Genomic DNA, 5,312 nt, shown 5'->3' on the forward strand with positions numbered 1-5,312 from the left:
ACTTTGGACATGTTGTCAGAAGTGACCAGTCCATGGAGAAGGATGGTTTTTTTTTTTTTTTTTTGGTAAATTAGAGGGGCAGTGACAAATAGGAATCCCTCGACTACATGGATTGACACAGTGACTGAAGCAATGGGTTCATCCTAAACTGTGAGGATGCTGCAGGGGTGGGCAGAGTTTCATTCCCTTGTGCACAAGGTCCCTGTAAGATAGAATGGACACCATCAGAACTATCAACAACAAGAGCCTCAGAAATTACTAATCAACACCCAAGGCGTGCACAAAATGCTAAATAGTTATGTTTACAAAAGTTATTTCCATGCCATCAAATGCACAAAAGCTCAGGAGACATTCACTGGAATTTAAGTTCTAGTTTAAAAGAAGGAATGGGCCCTGCCCACTCACTGCGTTCTTCCCTCTGCCTGCCTTCCCCGCTGCGGGACGCCTCCTCATACAGCCGGGAGCCCGGAGCCCGGAGCCATGGCCTCGGGCAACACCCTCTACAGCGCCATGGACAGCCCGGAGATGCCAGCCGAGATCGTGGAGCTGTGTGAGATCGAGGTGGAGACCATCCAGGTGGAGACCATCGAGACCACGGTGGTGGGCGAGGAGGACGTGGACTGGGACGATCGCGGAGGCAGGAGCGGCCATGGGCACACCGGCTACCACCACCAGCAGCAGCAGTCCATGATCGCGCTACAGCCGCCGGTCACCGTGGACCCGAGCCAGGTGCACCACCACCAGGAGGCGATCCTGGTGCAGACACGTGAGTTGGTGGTCGGCGCCGAGGAAGGCTTCGAGGGCCAGATCCCGATCCCAGTTCCAGCGCCGGCCAGCATTGGCGAAGAGGACGACGATGACTACATCGGCCGCAAGAGCAGCGGTAGCGACAGCTCTTGTGGGGCGGCGGCACCGGCAGGGGCGATGCGGGCAACAAGAAGTGGGAGCATGAGCAGGTGCAGATCAATCAAGACGCTGGAGGACCAGTTCTCTGTCACCCTATGGTCGTCAGATGAAAAAAAGGTCTTGACCATGAGACTGGCTGGGGAGCAGATCATTGGGGAGAACTCCCCTCCTGACTAATCGGAGTACATGATGGGAAAGATGCTCCCGCCCGGAGGGATCCCCGGCATCAACCTCTTGGACCCCAAACAGCTGGCAGAATTTGCCAGAATGAAGCCAAGAAAAATTCAAGAAGATGATGCTCCGAGAACAATAGCTTGCCCTCACAAAGGATGCCCGAAGGTGCTCAGGGACAGCTCAGCCAGGAGGAGGCACCTGGACACCCACGGCCCTGCGTCCACCTCTGTGCCGAGTGCGGCAAGGCTTTTGTCGAGAGCTCAAAGCTAAACGACACCAACTGCTTCGCACTGGAGACAAGCCCTTTCAGTATAAGTTTGAAGGCTGTGGGAAGCGGTTTCCCTGGACTTCAATTTGTGCACAGACGTGCAGATCCACGCGGGAGACAGGCCCTAGGTGAACAAGAAGTTTGCTGAGTCTACTGACCTGAAATCTCACATCTTAATACACGCTAAGGCTAAAAACAAGCAGTGAGAAACCGTGAGAAGGTACCTCCTTCTCAGCTCCAGAAGCCTTTTCCAGAAGTGACTGGCAGACAACGCGCCTCTCCTTTGTAGATTGTTTCCAGGAAAGAATTATAAAAATGAATCCTACATACCTAAGGGACATGTTTTGATAAAGTAGTAAACATTTTAAAAACACAAACTTTATTAAGATGACATTGTTAAGATACCCTATCTTGCTCCGTAATCTCGTTTCAAAAAAAAATAGTGTTTTTGTAAAGTGTACTCCCAGCAGGCGAACAGTTCATGAACTTCGCATCAAAAGACAATTCGTTATATGACAGTACTAAAAACGGAACTTCTTTTCACATTTTTATAAATATGGATCTCACCTGTTGCTTACAATTTTTTAAATTTTGTATTCTCCAAGTGTGCATATTGTACACTTTTGGGGGATATGCTTAGTAATGCTGTGTGATTTTTCTGGAGGTTGATAACTTTGCTTGTAGTATATTTTCTTTAAAAGAATGGGCAGTTACATGCATACTTCAAAAGTATTTTCCTGTACAAAAAATATTATATAGGTTCTGTTTGCTATCTTAATTTTGGTTGTATTCTTTGATGTCAACACATTTTGTATAATTGTATAGCTGTATTGAATCATGTAGTATCAAATATTAGATGTGATTTCATGGTGTTAATTTAAACCCATTTTAGTTACCTTTTTTCCTCTCCAAAAAATACTGCCAGATGCTGACGTTGCGTGTGCTCCCTTTGCTTGTTGAGTTACAGAATGTGGTGCTTGGTTGTAGAGTATACTGTACTTTGACTATCAGATGTGCATGCACACCATGTCACAGGGAGGGCGACAATTAAACGGTGGTCCTACAGACAGGAATGGCAGAACGAGCTCTGTAAGCACAGTCTTGTTGTCTTCTGTTGTCCAGAATTATCCTAATTCTTGAGCCTCCCAGAAATTGGAAGCTAAATAAAGCAAGTCAAGTTTTCCTTAAAAAAAAAGAATGGGTTTCTTTTATTTAAAAAAAACTAATAAAACAAAGGTGATGCAAAACTCACTGAGAAATTGCTGCCCCTCATTGATTTATAACATTCTTCTGGAGGTGAGCTGTAGGACATTTTCTAAGATCCATACAGCATGTCATATGGCAGAGTATTTTCCCAAACTGGGGCTCTGTTTTGCAGGCATCACACAATGATTAGGTGTTAGTCACTATTTTCCTGGCAAGGGGAGTGTAAATCATGTAGTCCTCTAGAATGAGGAGTCAGCTGGAAGATCAGAGGGTCCAGCCAGTTCCTGGAATCAATGGTAGTTGAATGAGTTTTAGGTTGCTTGCAAGGGCTATAATCAATTGAATTGAAGTAAAATCCCAGGAGAAACTTCTAGCATAAACAGACCATAGATTAAAGCTTAATACGGAGTACTGAGATGGTATGAATAAACACCGCTTTAGTGTTTTGTAGTTTAAGTTCAAGTTATTGAGTGTAGATATAACAATGGTTGTGAGAGGACACTTACCACTACTTCAATACTTTCTTTTTAAAAAAATCATTGTATTGGGGGTTCGTACAACTCTTATCACAATCCATATATACATCCACTGTATCAGGCACATTAGTACAGTTGTTGCCATCATCATTCTCAAAACATTTTCTTTCTACTTGAGTCCTTGGTAACCAATACTTTCTATCAGACCAGTAAATACTCTGACACCAATGTTAGATAATGATACTGCAAGAAAACTGTAACCCAATACTGATAATGGATATACACTAAAATGTCTTTAAAATATTTGGAACAGATTCAGACAACATATTAAAATGATTATATACCACGATGAATTGAAATTTGTCCCAGAGCCCATTTTACATGAGAAAATTAGCACTGTAATAAGCCCATTGACAGAAAAGAGGGTCAACTGTCTAAGTAGGCACAGAAACAAAATAGGAACATTTAAAAATCAAAGGCATTGGGCCTCTTCTCAAGTCCTCCCTCAATGCAAGCTAATAACCTGGCATTCTGTGATTCTCATCTTCCCAGCAGAATTGCTTGAGTCAAAAAGGGTGTATAAGCAAATGTGAAGAAAGCTGGTGATGCCTGGCTATCAAAAGATATAGAGACTGGAATCTTAAAGGCTTGAAGTTAAACAAGAGGCCGTCTATCTGAGAAGCAGCAATGCCCACATGGAAGAAGCACACCAGTCTGTGTGACCACAAGGTGTTCATGGGATCAGGTATCGGGCATCAGAATACCCCAAACAAAAAATCATATCAATGGGAACAAAGGGTGTCAGATTGGCGACCCAAAGTCCATCTGTAAACAATTGAACATCCTCTCACAGAAGGGTCACAAGGAAAGGATGAGCCACCCAGGGTACAGTATAGCACCTATGGAACATATAACATTCCTTCCGTTTTTTAAAGCTTGCTCCACCTCACTATGATGACCCCAGTTTTACATTACAAATTTGGCTAGACCAGAGTATGTACACTGGTACAGATAAAAGCTCTCAACATAGTACATGGAATCCAGGAGAGATAAACCCCTAAGAATAATAATGGGCATAATGATACCATGAAGGTAGGGGAAAGATGGGGCCACAAGGGGGAGAAAGGGGAACCGATTGCAAAGATCATCTTATAACATTCCCCCAGGGGAATGAACAACAGGAAGTGGGTGAAGGAAAATAGCAGATTGTGTAAGATATGAAAACAATAATAATTTAAAATTCATCAAGTGGTCACGAGGGAAGAAAGGTGGTGGAGGGAGGGAAAAAAAGCGGAGCTGATACCAAGGGCTCCAGTAGAACGAAAATATTTTGAAAATGATGATGGCAATGTATATACAATTGTACAAGTTATAATTGATGTGTGGATTGTAATAGGAGCTGTAAGAGCCCCAATAAAATAATTTAGTTTTAAAATGTCAAAGGCTTTTCATGTAAAAAAACTACAACTGTGACATGAAACAGGTATAGTTCGATGTGCTAATATATTAATTAAAAAAACACCCCACTTAAGAAGCAGGACAAACATACATTTCCACTTTCAATACCGTATTAAAAATTCTATAGTATTTTCTAGATGGACCAATCATAAAAGGAATACTTTTTAAAAGGAAGAAAAGAGGCTTCCAAAGAGAAGAAATAGTAATTCCTCGAATCATCATAAATTAATGATACTTTACGTAACAGATTCCAAATATACCATAAATGCTACAGCTATTAAATATTTTTAAAGTTGTAGGCTACATTTCAACACACAAAAATAATTTTTGGCATTGAACACTCTAACCATTAATTGCTAATCTCCAACTGCCAAACCATTAACCCTTACACATTAACATGCTGAACTTCCTTACTAACAACTTCCTAAAGCACTGACCCCCCTAAGTACATGAAAAAGCCCCTTACAACCAGAACTTCTACTAACACCCTGAGCATATCCTGATACCCACAATAGTCTTAACATGCTTAACCAATCCGACCACCATACTCTCTTAACCTATAATGCATTTATCCCAGTTTTTAAATCAGGTAACATGGTAAACTTTATTTTATAACCTTAAACCTAACTTAATGACCCTAAATCTCAAATTGAGAAACCCAACTCCGAAAATAAGAATCTTAAAACCTTAGCTCTACATCCTTATACCTTAACACATAAGCCTCTAATCAACTCCAAATACAATATGTTAGGCATTAAACCTTCAAAACATAAAGCCCTTTAATATGTCCACGAACATCTGACTCACGACACTTAATTCCTATT

General features: G+C 41.8%; 1 pseudogene; it reads left to right on the forward strand.

Annotated features, from left to right (window-relative positions):
* Positions 1-480: 480 nt before the first annotated feature.
* Positions 481-1,554, forward strand: LOC142436743 (transcriptional repressor protein YY1 pseudogene; annotated as a pseudogene).
* The last annotated feature ends 3,758 nt before the right edge of the window (positions 1,555-5,312 follow it).

The sequence above is a fragment of the Tenrec ecaudatus genome, unplaced genomic scaffold, assembly GCF_050624435.1.
Source record: "Tenrec ecaudatus isolate mTenEca1 unplaced genomic scaffold, mTenEca1.hap1 Scaffold_555, whole genome shotgun sequence".
Taxonomy (NCBI): domain Eukaryota; kingdom Metazoa; phylum Chordata; class Mammalia; order Afrosoricida; family Tenrecidae; genus Tenrec; species Tenrec ecaudatus.